The 18,346-nt window shown below is 39.5% G+C and overlaps 1 non-coding gene and 1 pseudogene across 1 annotated transcript; both read left to right on the forward strand.

Moving 5' to 3' along the window:
• Nucleotides 1-4,907: 4,907 nt before the first annotated feature.
• Nucleotides 4,908-5,015, forward strand: LOC148555054 (small nucleolar RNA R71). Its single transcript, XR_015888059.1, has one exon. It is a non-coding gene; the product is annotated as a small nucleolar RNA R71 (small nucleolar RNA).
• A 5,363-nt stretch (nt 5,016-10,378) lies between these two features.
• On the forward strand, nt 10,379-11,179 carry LOC110263729 (uncharacterized; annotated as a pseudogene).
• The last annotated feature ends 7,167 nt before the right edge of the window (nt 11,180-18,346 follow it).

The following is an 18,346-nucleotide window of genomic DNA, read 5'->3' on the forward strand; positions in this document are numbered from 1 at the left end:
GCTTGTCCCCAAGCAACTTAAAAATCAAATAGGATAAAAAGAAGAGAATATACTATAAATTCCAAACTATCAATGAAACAGAGCTCCAATCATATGAGCGGGACTTATAGCTTTTTGCCTCTTGAATAGTTTTGGCATCTCACTTTATCCATTGAGGTTCAGAATGATTGGCATCTATAGGAACTTCAGAGTTCAGATAGTGTTATTGATTCTCCTAGTTCAGTATGATGATTCTTGAACACAGCTTCTTTATGAGTCTTGGCCGTGGCCCTAAGCACTTTGTTTTCCAGTATTACCACCAGATACATAAATGCCACAGACACATAATTGGGTGAACCTTTTCAGATTGTGACTCAGCCTTGCTAAAGTCCCCAATTAGAGGTGTCCAGGATTCTTAAGCACACTCTTTGTTTTTGCTTTGGACCTTGACTTTAACCGCTCAGTCTCAAGTTTTCACTTGACACCTACACGCCACAAGCACATGGTTAGGGACAGCTTGGTTTAGCCGCTTAGACCAGGATTTTATTCCTTTAGGCCCTCCTATCCACTGATGCTCAAAGCCTTGGGATCCTTTTTATTTGCCCTTGCCTTTTGGTTTTAAGGGTTATTGGCTTTTTCTGCTTGCTTTTTCTTTTTCTTTCTATTTTTTTTCGCCTATTTTTTTTCCTGTAAGCTTTGTTCTTTGCTGCTTTTTCTTGCTTCAAGAATCATTTTTATGATTTTTCAGATTATCAAATAACATGTCTCCTAGTCCTCATTCTTTCAAGAGCCAACATATTTAACATTCTTAAACAACAACTTCAAAAGACATATGCACTGTTCAAGCATACATTCAGAAAACAAGAAGCATTGTCACCACATCAATATAATTAAGCTAAGTTCAAGGATAAATTCGAAACTCATGTACTTCTTATTCTTTTGAATTAAAACATTTTTCATTTAAGAGAGGTGATGGATTCATAGGACATTCATATCTTTAAGACAAAGTTACTAACTACTAATGATCATGTAATGAAGACATAGATAAGCACATAACATAGAAAACGAAAAACAGAAGAAAGAAGAACAAGGAATGAATCCACCTTAGTGATGGTGGCGTTTCCTTCTTGAGGAACCAATGATGTCCTTGAGCTCTTCTATGTCTCTTCCTTGTCTTTGTTGCTCCTCCCTCATTGCTTTTTGATCTTCTCTTATTTCATGGAGCATGATGGAGTGCTCTTGATGTTCCACCCTTAGTTGTCCCATATTGGAACTCAATTCTCCTAGGGAGGTGTTGATTTGCTCCCAATAGTTTTGTGGAGGAAAGTGCATTTGAGGCATCTCAGGGATCTCATGGAAGTGAGCTTCTTGCGCCTCTTGAGCTCCATGACTGGGCTCTCTTGCTTGCTCCATCTTTTTCTTAGTGATGGGCTTGTCCTCTTTGATGAGGATATCTCCCTCTATGTCAATCCCAGCCGAATTGCATAGGTGGCAAATGAGGTGAGGGAAGGCTAACCTTGCCATGGTGGAGGACTTGTCAGCCACCTTGTAGAGTTCTTGAGGTATAATCTCATGAACTTCCACCTCTTCTCCAATCATGATGCTATGGATCATGATGGCTCGGTCTATAGTAACTTCAGACCGGTTGCTAGTGGGAATGATTGAGCATTGAATAAACTCCAACCATCCTCTAGCTATAGGCTTGAGGTCCAATCTTCTTAGTTGAACCGGCTTGCCTTTGGAGTCAATCTTCCATTGAGCTCCTTCTACACATATGTCCATAAGGACTTGGTCCAACCTTTGATCAAAGTTGACTCTCCTTGTGTAGGGGCGTGCGTTCTCTTCCATGTATGGCAAGTTAAACGCCAACCTCACATTCTCCGGACTAAAATCTAAGTATTTCCCCCGAACCATTGTAACATAGTTCTTTGGATCCGGGTTCTTACTTTGATCATGGTTCTTGGTGATCCATGCATTGGCATAGAACTCTTGAACCATTAGGATGCCGACTTGTTGGATGGGATTTGTTAGAACTTCCCAACCTCTTCTTTGAATTTCATGTCGGATCTCCGGATACTCATTTCTTTTGAGTTTAAAAGGGACCTCAGGGATCACCTTCTTCTTGGCCACAACATCATAGAAGTGGTCTTGATGGGCTTTGGAGATGAATCTTTCCATCTCCCATGACTCGGATGTGGAAGCTTTTATCTTTCCTTTCCTTCTTCTAGAGGATTCTCCGGTCTTAGGTGCCATCAATGGTAATGGAAAAACAAAAAAGCTATGCCTTTACCACACCAAACTTAGAATATTGCTCGCCCTCGAGCAATAAACAAAAGAATAGAAGAAGAAGAAGAAGAAATATGGAGAGGGAGAGGGAGATATGGTTTCGGCTAAGGAGAGTGTAGAGGGGTGTGTTGTGTGAATTTGATGAAGAATGGAGGTCTTTATATAGGGAAGGGAGGGGGGGTTAAGGTTCGGCCATATGGGTGGGTTTGGGTGGGAAATTGGTTTTGAATTTTGAAGGTAGGTGGAGTTTATGAGGTAGGTTTATGGGGAAGAGTGGATGGATGTGAGTGGTGAAGAGGTGATGGGGAAGAGAGTTTGAGGTGATTGATGAGGGGTTTTTAGGGAAGAGTGTTTATGGGGTTGTGTGAAAGAGAGTGGTGAGAAGAAGTGAGTGGAGGTAGGTGGGGATCCTGTGGGGTCCACAGATCCTGAGTGGATCCTGTGGGGTCCACAGATCCTAAGATGATCCTGTGGGGTCCACAGATCCTGAGTGGATCCTGTGGGGTCCACAGATCCTGAGGTGTTCAAGGATTTACATCCCTGCACCCATTAGGCATGTAAAAATGCCTTTGTATCCAACTCTGGGCGTTCAGCGCCAGGTTGGTGGCCATTTTGGGCGTTCAACGCCCAACTGTGTGCCATTTCTGGCGTTGAACGCCAGAACCATGCCTGTTCTGGCGTTCAGCGCCCAGAAGCTGCCCATTTTGGGCGTTCAGCGCCAGAACCATGCTCTGTTCTGGCGCTGAACACCAGACAGATGCTCCTCCAGGGTGTGATTTTTCTTCTGCTGTTTTTGATTCCGTTTTCAATTTTTATATTTATTTTGTGACTCCACATGATCATGAACCTAAGAAAACATGAAAAACAATAAAAATAAGAATTAGATAAACATTGGGTTGCCTCCCAACAAGCGCTTCTTTAATGTCAATAGCTTGACAGTGGGCTCTCATGGAGCCTCACAGATGTGCAGAGCTTTGTTGAGACTCTCCAACACCAAACTTAGAGTTTGGATATGGGAGTTCAACACCAAACTTAGAGTTTGGTTGTGGCCTCCCAACACCAAACTTAGAGTTTGACTGTGGGGGCTCTGGTTGACTCTGCTTGGAGAGAAGCTTTTGCTGCTTCCTCTCCATGGTTGCAGAGGGAGATCCTTGAGTTTTGAATACAAGGGAGTTCTCATTCCATTGAAGGAATATTTCACCTCTGTCAACATCAATCACAGCTCTTGCTGTGGCCAGGAAAGGTCTTTCTAGGATGATGGATTCATCCTCTTCCTTTCCAGTATCCAGGACTATGAAATCAGTAGGTATGTAAAGGCCCTCAACCTTTACTAATACATCTTCTACTTGTCCATAAGCCTGTTTTCTTGAGCTGTCTGCCATCTCTAGTGAGATTTTAGCAGCTTGCACCCCATAGATTCCCAGTTTCTCTATTACAGAGAGGGGCATGAGGTTTATTCCTGAACCAAGGTCACACAGAGCCTTAAAGATCATGGTGCCTATGGTACAAGGGATTATGAACTTTCCAGGATCCTGTCTCTTCTGAGGCAATGTCAGTTGATCCAGATCACTTAGTTCATTGATAAACAAGGGAGGTTCAACTTCCCAAGTATCAATGCCAAATAATTTGGCATTTAGCTTCATGATTGCACCAAGAAACTTGGCAGCTTGCTCTTCAGTAACATCCTCATTCTCTTCAGAAGAGGAATACTCATCAGAGCTCATGAAGGGCATAAGGAGGTTCAATGGGATCTCTATGGTCTCTAGATGAGCCCCAGAGTCCTTTGGTTCCTCAGAGGGAAGCTCCTTATTGATCACTGGACGTCCCAGGAGGTCTTCCTCCTTGGGATTCACGTCCTCTCCTCTCCTCACAGGTTCGGCCATGGCGCTTATGTCAATGGCCTTGCACTCTCCTTTTGGGTTCTCTTCTGTATTGCTTGGGAGAGTACTAGGAGGGATTTCAGTGATCCTTTTACTCAGCTGGCCCACTTGTGCTTCCAGATTTCTAATGGAAGACCTTGTTTCATTCATGAAACTTACAGTGGCCTTAGATAGATCAGAGACTAGATTTGCTAAATTAGAAGCATTTTGTTCAGAGTTCTCTGTCTGTTGCTGAGTTGATGATGGACAAGGTTTGCTATTGCTAAACCTGTTTCTTCCACCATTATTAAAGCCTTGTTGGGGCTTTTGATCCTTCCATGAGAAATTTGGATGATTTCTCCATGTTGAGTTATAGGTGTTTCCATAAGGTTCACCTAAGTAGTTCACCTCTGCTATTGCAGGGTTCTCAGGATCATAGGCTTCTTCTTCAGAAGATGCCTCTTGAGTACTGTTGGGTGCAGCTTGCATTTTATGCAGACTCTGAGAAATCATATTGACTTGCTGAGTCAATATTTTGTTCTGAGCCAATATGGCATTCAGAGTATCAACTTCAAGAACTCCCTTCTTCATAGGCATCCCATTGCTTACAGGATTCCTTTCAGAAGTGTACATGAACTGGTTATTAGCAACCATGTCAATGAGTTCTTGAGCTTCTGCAGGCGTCTTCTTTAGGTGAATGGATCCACCTGCAGAAGTGTCCAGTGACATCTTTGATAGCTCAGATAAACCATCATAGAATATATCCAGGATGATCCATTCTGAAAGCATGTCAGAAGGACACTTTTTAGTCAACTGTTTGTATCTTTCCCAAGCTTCATAGAGGGATTCACCTTCTTTCTGCCTGAAGGTTTGAACATCAGCTCTAAGCTTGCTCAGCTTTTGAGAAGGAAAGTACTTGGCTAAGAAAGCCGTGACCAGCTTATCCCAAGAGTTCAGGCTGTCTTTGGGTTGAGAATCCAACCATAATCTAGCTCTGTCTCTTACAGCAAAAGGGAAAAGCATGAGCCTGTAGACTTCAGGATCTACTCCATTAGTCTTAACAGTATCACATATCTGCAAGAATTCAGTTAAGAACTGAAAAGGATCTTCAGATGGAAGTCCATGAAACTTGCAGTTCTGCTGCATCAGAGAAACTAATTGAGGTTTAAGCTCAAAGTTGTTTGCTCCAATGGCAGGAATGGAGATGCTTCTTCCATGTAAATTGGAATTTGGTGCAGTAAAGTCACCAAGCATCTTCCTTATATTATTATTATTTTTGGCTGCCATCTCCTTTTCCTGTTCGAAAATTTCTGAAAGGTTATCTCTGGATTGTTGTATTTTAGCTTCTCTTAATTTTTTCTTCAGAGTCCTTTCAGGTTCTGGATCTGCTTTAACAAGAATGTTCTTGTCCTTGCTCCTGCTCATATGACAAAGAAGAGGGCACAGAAAAATAATAATAATAATGGAGATCCTTTATACCACAGTATAGGGATTCCTGTGTGAGTGGAAGAAGATGGGGAGACAAAGAATGTAATATAATGGAAGAAACACAACTGTGAGGATGGAAGAGAGGTGAGATGAGATGTTAGGATATGAATGAATAAATAGAATGAGATGGGGGAGGGATAATTTTTCGAAAATTATTTTGAAAAAGAGTTAGTGATTTTTGAAAATAGTTTTTGAAAAATGTTAGTAATTTTCGAAAATTAAGATTTAAAAATTAAAATAATTAATAAATTAAAAAGAAATTTTGAAAAAGGGGGGAGATATTTTCGAAAATGAGAGAGAGAGTTAGTTAGGTGGTTTTGAAAAAGATAAGAAACAAACAAAAAGTTAGTTAGTTAGTTGAAACAAATTTTGAAAAGATAAGAAGTTAGGAAGTTAGAAAAGATATTTTTGAAAAAGATAAGATAAGAAGGTATTTTTGAAAAGATATGATAAAATTAGTTTTGAAAAAGATTTGATTTTTTAAAATCACAATTAATGACTTGATTCATAAGAAATCACAAGATATGATTCTAGAACTTTAAAGTTTGAATCTTTCTTAACAAGCAAGTAACAAACTTCAAATTTTTGAATCAAAACATTAATTGATTATGTTATTTTCGAAAATTTGGTCTAAAAATAAGAAAAAGATTTTTGAAAAATATTTTTGGAATTTTCGAAAATAACTAAGAATTTTGAAAAAGATTTGATTTTTTGAAAAAGATTTTGAAAAAGATAAGATTTTCAAATTGAAAATTTGATTTGACTCATAAGAAACAATTTGATTTTAAAAATTTTTGAAAAAGTCAATCCAAATTTTCGAATTTGATGAGAGAAAAAGGGAAAGATATTTTTTTATTTTTGAATTTTTTTTATGATGAGAGAGAAAAACACAAAAAAGATGCAATGCATGAAATTTTTAGATCAAAACATGTGATGCATGCAAGAATGCTATGAATGTCAAGATGAACACCAAGAACACTTTGAATGTCAAGATGAACATCATAGACACAATTTTGAAAAATTTTTAATGCAAAGAAAACATGCAAGACACCAAACTTAGAATTCTTTAATGCTTAGACACTAAGAATTCAAGAATGCATATGATAAACATGAAAAGACACAAAACAAAAAATCATCAAGATCAAACAAGAAGACTTACCAAGAACAACTTGAAGATCATGAAGAACACTATGAATGCATGATATTTTCGAAAAAATGCAAGATGCATATGCAAGTGACACCAAACTTTATGATTTTCTAATTTTTTTGTATTTTTTCAAAAATTAATTTGAAAAAGGAAAATAAGGATTCCAAAATTTTTAATATGAATTCCAGGAATCTTGCCATGTTAGTCTAAAGCTTCAGTCCAGGAATTAGACATGGCTCACTAGCCAGCCAAGCTTTCAATGAAAGCTCTAGTCCAAAACACTAGACATGGCCAATGGCCAGCCAAGCTTCAGCAGGTATGGATACTTTTCATGTATAGAGCAACTCAGTGTGTGAGAATCTCTTCATTTGTGATGACAAGTTGAAACCCCAGTCCAAAAAGTTTAGACATGGCTTACAGCCAGCCAGGCTTCAACATGCTTCATGAAACACTAGAATTCATTCTTAAAAATTTTGAATAAATTTTTGAAAACATTTTTATATATTTTTTTTTTCGAAAACAGATGAGAAAATTTTGAAAATATTTTTGAAAAATTTTTGAAAAGAAAACGAAAAGAAAATTACCTAATCTGAGCAACAAGATGAGCCGTCATTTGTCCAAACTCAAACAATCCCCGGCAACGGCGCCAAAAACTTGGTGCACGAAATTGTGATGTCCAGGCTCGAACAAATCCTGGTAATGGCTTCAAAGCTTGGTGCTTTGATCTTAATACATAATTGTCACAACTTCGATACAACTAACCAGCAAGTGCACTGGGTCGTCCAAGTAATACCTTACGTGAGTAAGGGTCGAATCCCACGGAGATTGTTGGTATGAAGCAAGCTATGGTCACCTTGTAAATCTCAGTCAGGCAGATATAAATGGATAGTGGTGTTTTCGAATAATAATTAATAAGATAGGGATAGAGGTACTTATGTAAATCATTGGTAGGAATTTCAGATAAGCGAATGGAGATACTTTCGTTCCTCTGAACCTCTGCTTTCCTGCTATCTTCATCCAATCAGTCTTACTCCTTTCCATGGCTGGCTTTATGCAAGGGCATCACCGTTGTCAGTGGCTACATCCCCTCCTCTCAGTGAATAATATGCTCACGCACCCTGTCACGGCACGGCTATTCATCTGTCGGTTCCCGATCATGCTGGAATAGGATTCACCCTCCTTTTGCGTCTGTCACTAACGCCCAGCACTCGCGAGTTTGAAGCTCGTCACAGTCATTCAATCATTGAATCCTACTCAGAATACCACAGACAAGGTTTAGACCTTCCGGATTCTCTTGAATGCCGCCATCATTCTAGCTTACGCCACGAAGATTCTGGTTAGGAGATCTAAGAGATACTCATTCTAGCTTAATTCATGTAGAACAGAAGTGTTTGTCAGGCACGCGTTCATAGGGGAGAATGGTGATGAGCGTCACACATAATCATCACCTTCATCACGTTCTTGGGTGCGAATGGATATCTTAGAAACGAAATAAGAAGAATTGAATGGAAAACAGTAGTACTTTGCATTAATCTTTGAGGAACAGCAGAGCTCCACACCTTAATCTATGGAGTGTAGAAACTCTACCGTATGAAAATACATAAGTGAAGGTCCAGGCATGGCCGAGATGGCCAGCCCCCTAAACGAGATCAATAGTCTCCTAAGATGAACAATGGAATAAAACTGAGACCAAAGATGGTCAAAAAGACGTCTAATACAATAGTAAGAGGTCCTATTTATAATAAACTAGTCACTAGGGTTTACATGAGTGAGTAATTGATGCATAAATCCACTTCCTGGGCCCACTTAGTGTGTGTTTGGGCTGAGCTTAAGTGTAGCACGTGCAGAGGCCATTTGTGGAGTTGAACGCCAGTTTCTGTGCCAGTTTGGGCGTTCAACTCTGGTTTTGGATCCTTTTCTGGCGCTGGACGCCAGATTTGGGCAGAAGGCTGGCGTTGAACGCCAGTTTACGTCATCAATTCTTGGCCAAAGTATGGACTATTATATATTGCTGGAAAGCCGTGGATGTCTACTTTCCAACGCAATTGGAAGCGCGCCATTTCAAGTTCTGTAGCTCCATAAAATCCACTTTGAGTGCAGGGAGGTCAGAATCCAACAGCATCAGTAGTCCTTTTTCAACCTCTGAATCTGATTTCTGCTCAAGTCCCTCAATTTCAGCCAGAAAATACCTGAAATCACAGAAAAACACACAAACTCATAGTAAAGTCCAGAAATGTGAATTTAACATAAAAACTAATGAAAACATCCCTAAAAGTAACTAGATCCTACTAAAAACATACTAAAAACAATGTCAAAAAGCGTATAAATTATCCGCTCATCAGGGATGCACGCACAGAGGAACTGTCTAATGGTTAACTACCAAGACATGTCGGGTTGGCTGTATAACCGACAGATGAGACTCATCAGCCATAGGACAGGCATACATCATATGCATTTGTTTGCTTTGTTTGAGTGTGCATTGTTTTAGTTTTCTTAACTGTTTAATTCTGCTTATCTGCTACTTGTTCTACTTGCTGTAAATGCTTCTCTATCTGCGTTTTTCTTGCTTGAATTGTATGTGTATGTTTTCTGAGAAATCCCTCTTGATGGAGGTGTGAGGGGAGTTGTTCCACCAGTGTCTCATAGGATTGGAGGAGTCAGAAAGTGAAGTGTTAAGTTAAAGTTAGATTTAGAACTTTAATACCTTAGATAACTTACCTAATTTCTGGTTTAGTTGAATTCTTAAGCCAAAATCTGAGTGTCGAAGTTCTAGGAATACCTCTGGCTCTCCCGAGATCTTTTATATTAACTATGCGGGCACCTTTACCATGCTCAGAACCTCCGGTTCTCATTCCATTTATATTTTGTTGTTTTTCAGATGCAAGTCGAGAGATACCTCGTTGAGCGTCTGGAGAGCCTCCTTACAGGTGAAGAACTATCTTTTGGACTGTCATATTTTGTTTTAGACTATACATATATGCTTATAGAATCTCTACATGTACATTTTGTGTTTTGTCCCTCCTAGAGGTTGACTTGGAGATACAGGTGTTTATTTTGTAGTTTGAGTTTTATTTTGGGTTCTATATAAATATATATAATTATATACTCTGGCTGGCCTTAACTTTGCAGGTCGAGTCTGGAGCTTGCTATCTGAGTTTTGGAACTCTGATATATACATATGTTTCCTGTTTTCTTTTGATCTCACTTGTCCATTCTACGAATATCCATGCGAGTGTGACACGATTTTTCTGTTTATCATTTTTGTTTAGCTTATTCTTCAAGGATCCTTGATATGATTTCATTCACTATATTTATGTACATATCCTTTTCTTTTAGAGGTCGTAATATCTTGCCACCTCTGCTTTACGACTTAAGCGTAAGGCACTGTGTGGTAGGGTATTACATTATGGTATCAGAGCAGTTCGTTCCTGTAGAGCCTGATGGATGGACTGATTATGCTTCTAGGCATACTCTGGATGTGTGTATGTGCTATTAGGATATCTGATTGATATATGTGGCATAAACGTTCATGAGCATGCATTTGGAACTTGAAGCATTAGACTTGTGATATTGAGACTGATCAACTTGATATCACTTGTTTGGTGTGAACAGGGACCAAATGTCATATTGCGGATCCGAACGAGGTATTGGGAGAGAAAATCCCGTGACTAAACCGATGCAAGGACGTCGAGATGGAAGCCCTAGTGCTAGTACAAGTAACGTAAGTCGATATTATAGGTCTATGACCCTTACTGACTTCCTCAAGAGTGGTTCACCTTGGTTTAATGGAAATGCCAATGCCCTGGAGGCTGACCAATGGTTTCGAGAAGTGGAGAGGTTTTTGTACACTCAGCACGTTCCTGAAGTACAATCAGTGGAGGTAGTGACTCATACGGTAAAGGGAGATACTCAGAATTAGTGGCAAGAGTTATGTCATACCTTGCAGGTGGAGTTAACGGATGTCCCTTGGAATTGATTTAAGACAGGGTTTTACGGGAGATATTTCTTGCATGCATTTCGCACTGCAAAAGAGTTGGAGTTAATGCAGCTGAAGCAAAAGGATATGTCTGTCACTAACTATACCCGTGAATTCGAAAACTTGTACCGTTTCTCAAAATCTTGTCAAGGAAATCCAGCCGATTATGAGGAATGGAAGTGTGCTCAGTATGAGAAAGGACTAAGGAGAGATATCTTTAATTACGTGTATCCACAAAAACTAACAAATTTTACTACGTTGGTTAAGAAGTGCCAGCTCGCAGAGGATTGCTCCATGAAGTGGGCGCTGCTACAGGAAGGCTTTGGTGAGACTGCTCCAAAGGAGCCGCACAGGGCTGGACTGGGAATGTGCTTTCGATGTGGAGCACTGGGACAAATGTCTAGGGATTGTCCACGTGGGAGAGCCACAGATGCGGGTTGGTGATGCGTGAGCATCTTTCCTATCTTTTCCTAGTGAATTTACATTTAATTTGTTGAGTTTAATTAAGAATTAATTATCTTTTAGCCACTATGGGTGCTACTTTGAGTCTTGTGCAATTCTGTTTATTTTAGGTAGCATTTGGTTGGATTTGATGGAGCTTCCGCAGAAAAAGAGAAGAAGGCCATATAGAGCAGGAACAACTTAGAGGATGGAGAGGAAGCTTGCACAAATGGAATCAACACAAGAACTAAAGAAGATGACAGCGAGGAGCGACGCGTGCACGTACCTGACACGTGCGCGTGATTTGGAGCTTTCCATGGCAACACGTGCGCGTGCCTGATGCGTACGCATGAAAAGCAAAGTTGCTCAGTGACGCGTGCGCGTACCTGACGCGTACGCGTGACACGCAAAGGAGACCATCGACGCGTACGCGTGACTGATGCGTATGCATGACTTGCGCCACATGCAGAGAACGCAGAAACGCTGATTAAATAATTCTGATTTAAAACTTTTTTTATTTTAAAATATGAAAAGATATTATTTTAGTTTTAGAAGATAGATTTTAAATTAATTAGGATTAGATATAAAATGGGATTGAAATTATTCCACGGGGATTCCATTCGACCTGAGCCAAAATACATTTTTATCAAAATCCTTATTTTCTCTCTGAACCATGAGCAACTAAACCTCCACTGTTAAGGTTAGGAGCTCTGTCTATTGTATGGATTGATACTATTATTTTTCTATTTTAATTCATGTACTGATTTATATTTCAAGAATTGTTTTTGTTCTTTATCTTATGAATTTGGGTGGAACGGAAGTATGACACTCTTTCTACTTGAGTTCTTGTATAACTTGGAAAAGCTCTTTACTTGAACAACAGCTTGAAAACATATTCTCCAAAATTTTAATTATCTGGATTTAATAGGATACGTGACATATAGTCCTCTTATATTTGGATAATTAGGATTTTTGTGGCATAATAACTAGAATTAAACTTCACCCCCTAATTAGAATTAATTGACCAAAGAATTGGCGGTTGATGAAAGTTAGAGGAGACTAGAAAGGTCTAAGGAATTAGGGTCTAGTCACATATAGTTTGCCATGAATTAAATCTTGCATTATTAGAATAAATTAATAATAAAAGTCAATCCAGAAAATAGATAACTCTGAAGCCATAACTGCCTTCCCCATATTTTATTCCCAACTTATTTATTTGTCTGTCTTCTGTTTGATGCTTTTTGAACTCTCAAACACTATTTTCTATTTGTCTAACTAAGTAAATCATTTAACCATTGTTGCTTAGTCCATCAATACTGGTGGGATCGACCCTCACTCACCTGAGGTATTACTTGGTACGACCCGGTGCACTTGCCGATTAGTTTGTGGTTATAAATTTCGCACCAAGTTTTTGGTGCCGTTGCCGGGGATTGATTGTGATTAACAACTATTAGTTGTTTGATTGCTTAGATTAGGCATTTTAGTTTTAATTTTATTTAAATTTTACTTTAGTATTTTCAAAAAAAAAAATAAAAAAATAGCACTATTATTTTTTCTTAATTTCTGAAATTAAGTTTGGTGTTTCCTAGTTAGTCTTATTTTAATTTTCTTTATTTAAATTTTGCTTTAGTATTTTCAAAAAAAAAAGAATTCTATTCTTTCTTCTTTGCTTTCCTGTTTACCACATGGTGCGTTTAATTATTTTTGGTGTTTTGTGCTAAGAAAAATAATGGAGAGAGATCACATGCATTACTACTCACACCTAAGGAGTGATTCATATTATTGTGAATGGGGGAACTACCCAAATTGTGGTTGGCAAAGTCAAAACCAAAGAAACTTTAGTGCTCCATGTTCCAACTATCAAGAACCACCATCTCCATATTCATACCAAGAACCACCACCTCTCTACCCATATCAAGAACCATCATCTTTCTATCCATATCAAGAGCCACTATCTCCCTATTCATACCAAGAACCATCATCTTTTTACTCTTATCAAGAATCATCATCTGCTTCTTATTCACATCAAGAGCCACCATCTCCTTATTCATATCAAGTACCATTAGATCTTGAGCTTCTCATGAAAGAATTCATACATGATATAAAGATGAATGTCAAAAATGTAGAGAAACATGTGCATTCGATTATCAAGTCCCAGGAAGAGGAACAAGCAAATTCCTTCCCAAGAGATATAATGCAAGATCCTATAGAAAAAAGTGAGGAAATCAATCAAAGGAGTTCATACTCCAATGAATTAGAGAACTTTCCACCCTCACACATGGAAGAAGGGGAAGATTCAAAAACAAAGAAGGAAGATGCACAAACAAAGGAGGTTGTAAGGGATGAATACAATTGTGGGAATCTACACTCCAATGAAGTAGAGACTGGCATAGATAGTGAGTTTATTGAACCACCAATTCAAGAAGTTCTTGATGAAGGGTACACTTTAACCATCACACAGCATCCAAATTTTGAAATCAAAGAAGTGAAGGAAACCAAGGAAAGCACTGAAAAGGAGATTGTGACCAAAAAACAGAAGAAAATATCCATAAAAAAGAGAAGGTCAGAAAAAAATAATCCAATCTCTACACCAACAAGCAAGGTGAATCAAGCTAATCACAATAAAAGAAAGCTTGTTCGGAGGAATTTATATCAGGGGGCACTAATTTTCACCTCTTTCACCTTGGAGACATTTATTTTAACCAACTGGAAGAAGAGGAAGAAAACTCAACAATCAAGTGTCAAGCTAGTGACATTAAAGAAGCGCTTGTCGAGAGGCAACCTGATAACTTCGTATCCTTAATAATCTTTCGTAGAAGTGATTTTCTTATTTATTTGATTTTTATTGAGTTTTTACTGTTTTTCTTTCGTTTTACGTGCGTTCTGATCATGCAGCTATTTTAGAACAGGAACCGGACACTTCGGAAAAAAAAACAAGCACACGACCCGCAAGCGTTGCTGACGCGTATGCGTCATATGTGTGTGTGTATGAAAAATAAAAGTGAACAGAGAACTGAGCAGGAGTGGTGATGGTGGCGTGCCTTGCGCACAAGCAGGTCCACACGTACGCGTCTCTCACGAATACGCGTCGCTTGAGGTTTCACCAGTCCACGCTTACGCGTACCCCACGCGTGCGCGTCTTTTTGTGATTTTCGCCACCCGCGCGTGCGCGTACCTGACGCGTACGCGTGACCCTGAAAATCGGCGTCAATGAGTGTTTGGGCAGAGAGTTATGATGGCTTGGAGCTAGAATTGTGCTAAAGGCACAAACTTGATCACACGTACGCGTCCCTGACGCGTGCGCGTCCTTTCCACAAATGGCCATCCAAGCGTGCGCGTGCATGACGCGCACGCGTCATATGAGAATTTTGGTTCCCAGACCATGCGAACAGAGAGTTGTGCGTGCACGTAGCCGCCTTCGCGTGATTCGCACAGACCAAGGGCACGCGTACGCGTGCCAGACGCTTATGCGTCACTATCAAAATCGGGCGACCTACATGTACGCGTGCTGTACGCGTACGCATCGCCTACGCCGCACGCCTCCACTAGTGCGCCGTCTAGTTTTAATTTTCATTCTCTCGCCCTCCCAAATCCTAATTCTCTTGTTCTTTTATCCTTTTATCCAGAAAATCTACTTTGAGTGCAGGAAGGTCAGAATCCAACAACATCTGCAGTCCTTCTTCAACCTCTGAATCTGATTTTTGCTCAAGTCCCTCAATTTCAGCCAGAAAATACTTGAAATCACAGAAAAACACACAAACTCATAGTAAAGTCTAGAAATGTGATTTTTATTTAAAAACTAATAAAAATATACTAAAAACTAACTAAATCATGCTAAAAACTATGTAAAAACAATGCCAAAAAGCATATAAATTATCCGCTCATCACAACACCAAACTTAAATTGTTGCTTGTCCCCCAAGAAACTGAAAATAAAATAAGATAAAAAGAAGAGAATATACTATAAATCTCAAAATATCAATGAAACTTAGCTCCAATCAGATGAGCGGGACTAGTAGCTTTTTGCCTCTTGAATAGTTTTGGCATCTCACTTTATCCATTGAAGTTCAGAATGATTGGCATCTATAGGAACTTAGATTTTAGATAGTGTTATTGATTCTCCTAGTTCAGTATGTTGATTCTTGAACACATCTACTTTATGAGTCTTGGCCGTGGCCCTAAGCACTCTGTTTTACAGTATTACCACCGGATACATACGTGCCACAGACACATAACTGGGTGAACCTTTTCAGATTGTGACTCAGCTTTGCTAAAGTCCCCAATTAGAGGTGTCCAGGGTTCTTAAGTACACTCTTTTTTTGCTTTGGACCTTGACTTTAACCGCTCAGTCTCAAGTTTTCACTTGACACCTTCACGCCACAAGCACATGGTTAGAGACAGCTTGGTTTAGCCGCTTAGGCCAGGATTTTATTCCTTTAGGCCCTCCTATCCACTAATGCTCAAAGCCTTGGATCCTTTTTATTACCCTTGCCTTTTGGTTTTAAGGGCTATTGGCTTTTTGCTCTTGCCTTTTGGTTTAAAGAGCTTTTGGCTTTTTCTGCTTGCTTTTTCTTTTTCTTTCTCTTTTTTTTTTCGCCATTTTTCTTTTCTCTTCTTTTTTTTCGCATTTTTTTCTGCAAGCTTTGTTCTTCACTGCTTTTTCTTGCTTCAAGAATCATTTTTATGATTTTTAGATTATCAAATAATATTTTTCCTTTTTCATCATTCTTTCAAGAGCCAACAATTTTAACATTCATAAACAACAATTTCAAAAGACATATGCACTGTTCAAACATTCATTCAGAAAATAAAAAGTATTGTCACCACATCAAAATAATTAAACTAATTTCAAGGATGAATTTAAAACCATGTACTTCTTGTTCTTTTGTTTTTAGAACAGTTTTCATTTAAGAGAGGTGATGGATTCATAGGACATTCATAGATTTAAGACATAGACACTTAAACACTAATGATCATGTAATAAAGACACAAACATAAATAAACATAAAGCATAGTAAACAAAAAAACAGAAAAAATAAGAACAAGGAGATTAAGGAACGGGTCCACCTTAGTGAGGGTGGCGTCGTCTTCCTCTTGAAGAACCAATGGTGCTATTGAGCTCCTCTATGTCTCTTCCTTGTCTTTGTTGCTCCTCCCTCATAGCTCTTTGATCTTCTCTAATCTCATGGAGGATGATGGAGTGCTCTTGGTGCTCCATCCTTAGTTGTCCCATGTTGGAGCTTAATTCTCCTAGGGAAGTGTTGATTTGCTCCCAATAGTTTTATGGAGGGAATTGCATCCCTTGAGGCATCTCAGGGATTTCATGGTAAGGAATTTCCTCATGCTCTTATTGAGGTCCATGATCTCTTGTTTACTCCATCCTTTTCTTAGTGATGGGCTTATCTTCATCAATGAGGATGTCTCCCTCTATGTCAATTCTAGCCGAATTGTAGAGGTGGTAAATGAGGTGAGGAAAGGCTAACCTTGCCAAAGTGGAAGATTTGTCAGCCACCTTATAGAGTTCTTGAGGTATAATCTCATGAACTTCCAATTCCTCCCCAATCATGATACTATGGATCATGATGGCCCGGTCTATAGTAACTTCAGACCGGTTGCTAGTAGGAATGATTGAGCGTTGAATGAACTCCAAACATCCTCTAGCTACAGGCTTAAGGTCCAGTCTTCTCAATTGAACCGGCTTGCCGCTTGAGTCAACTTTCCATTGAGCTCCTTCCACACATATGTCCATGAGGACTTGGTCCAACCTTTGATCAAAGTTGACCCTTCTAGTGTAGGGGTGTGCATTTTCTTGCATCATTGGCAAGTTGAACGCCAACCTTACATTTTCCGGACTGAAATCTAAGTAATTCCCCCGAACCATTGTAAGCCAATTCTTTGGATTCGGGTTCACACTTTGATCATGATTCCTAGTGATCCATGAGTTTGAATAGAACTCTTGAACCATTAAGATCCTGACTTGTTGAATGGGGTTGGTGAGAACTTCCCAACCTCTTCTTCTAATCTCTTGTCGGATCTCCGGATACTCAATTTTTTTGAGCTTGAAAGGAACCTCAGGGATCACTTTCTTCTTGGCCACAACTTCATAGAAGTGGTCTTGATGGACCTTTGAGATGAATCTCTCCATCTCCCATGACTCAGAGGTGGAAGCAATTGCCTTCCCTTTCCTCTTTCTTGAGGTTTCTCTGGCCTTAGGTGCCATTATGGTTATGGAAAAACAAAAAGTAATGCTTTTACCACACCAAACCTAAAAAGTTTGCTCGTCCTCGAGCAAAAGAAGAAAGAAAGAAGGAGAAAAAGAAGAAAAAATGGAGGAGAGGGAGAGAGGTGTGTATTCGGCCAAGGGGAAGAAGAAAGGGTTGTGTTGTGTGAAAATGAAGAAGGGATGAGGGGTTTATATAGGAGTGGGGGGAGGTTTAGGGTTCGGCCATTAGGGTTGGGTTTGGGAGGGAAAAGAGTTTGAATTTTGGAGGTAGGTGGGGTTTATGGGGAAGAGTGGAGGGATGTGAGTGGTTAAGAGGTAATGGGGAAGAGTGATTGAGGTGATTGGTGGAGGGAAGAAGAGGTGGGGTAGGTGGGGATCCTGTGGGGTCCACAGATCCAGTGGGTCAAGGACTTAACATCCCTGCTCTAATTAGGCGTGTAAAATGCCCTTAGTATGCAATACTGGCGTTTAACGCCAGACTGCTACCTGTTTTTGGCGTTAACGCCCAAATGTAGCCTGTTTCTGGCGTTTAATGCCAGGTTGATGCTTGTTTCTGGCGTTTAAATACCAGAGTGCTCTTCCTCCAGGGTATGCTGTTTCTTCTGCTAATTTTGATTCTGTTTTTAATTTTTCAGTTGTTCTTGTGACTTCACATGATCATCAACCTAATAAAACATGAAATAACAATAAAAATCAAATAGATATAATTAATTAACATTGGGTTGCCTCCCAACAAGTGCTTCTTTAATGTCAATAGCATGACAGTGAGCTCTCATGGAGCCTCACAGATGTTCAGAGCATTGTTGGAACCTCCCAACACCAAACTTAGAGTTTGAATGTAGGGGTTCAACACCAAACTTAGAGTTTGACTGTGGGGGCTTTGGTTGACTCTGTAGTGAGAGAAGCTTTTCATGCTTACTCTCCATGGTTACAGAAGGAGATCCTTGA

Source organism: Arachis ipaensis, chromosome B6 (assembly GCF_059453495.1).
Source record: "Arachis ipaensis isolate K30076 ecotype BB chromosome B6, ASM5945349v1, whole genome shotgun sequence".
NCBI lineage: Eukaryota > Viridiplantae > Streptophyta > Magnoliopsida > Fabales > Fabaceae > Arachis > Arachis ipaensis.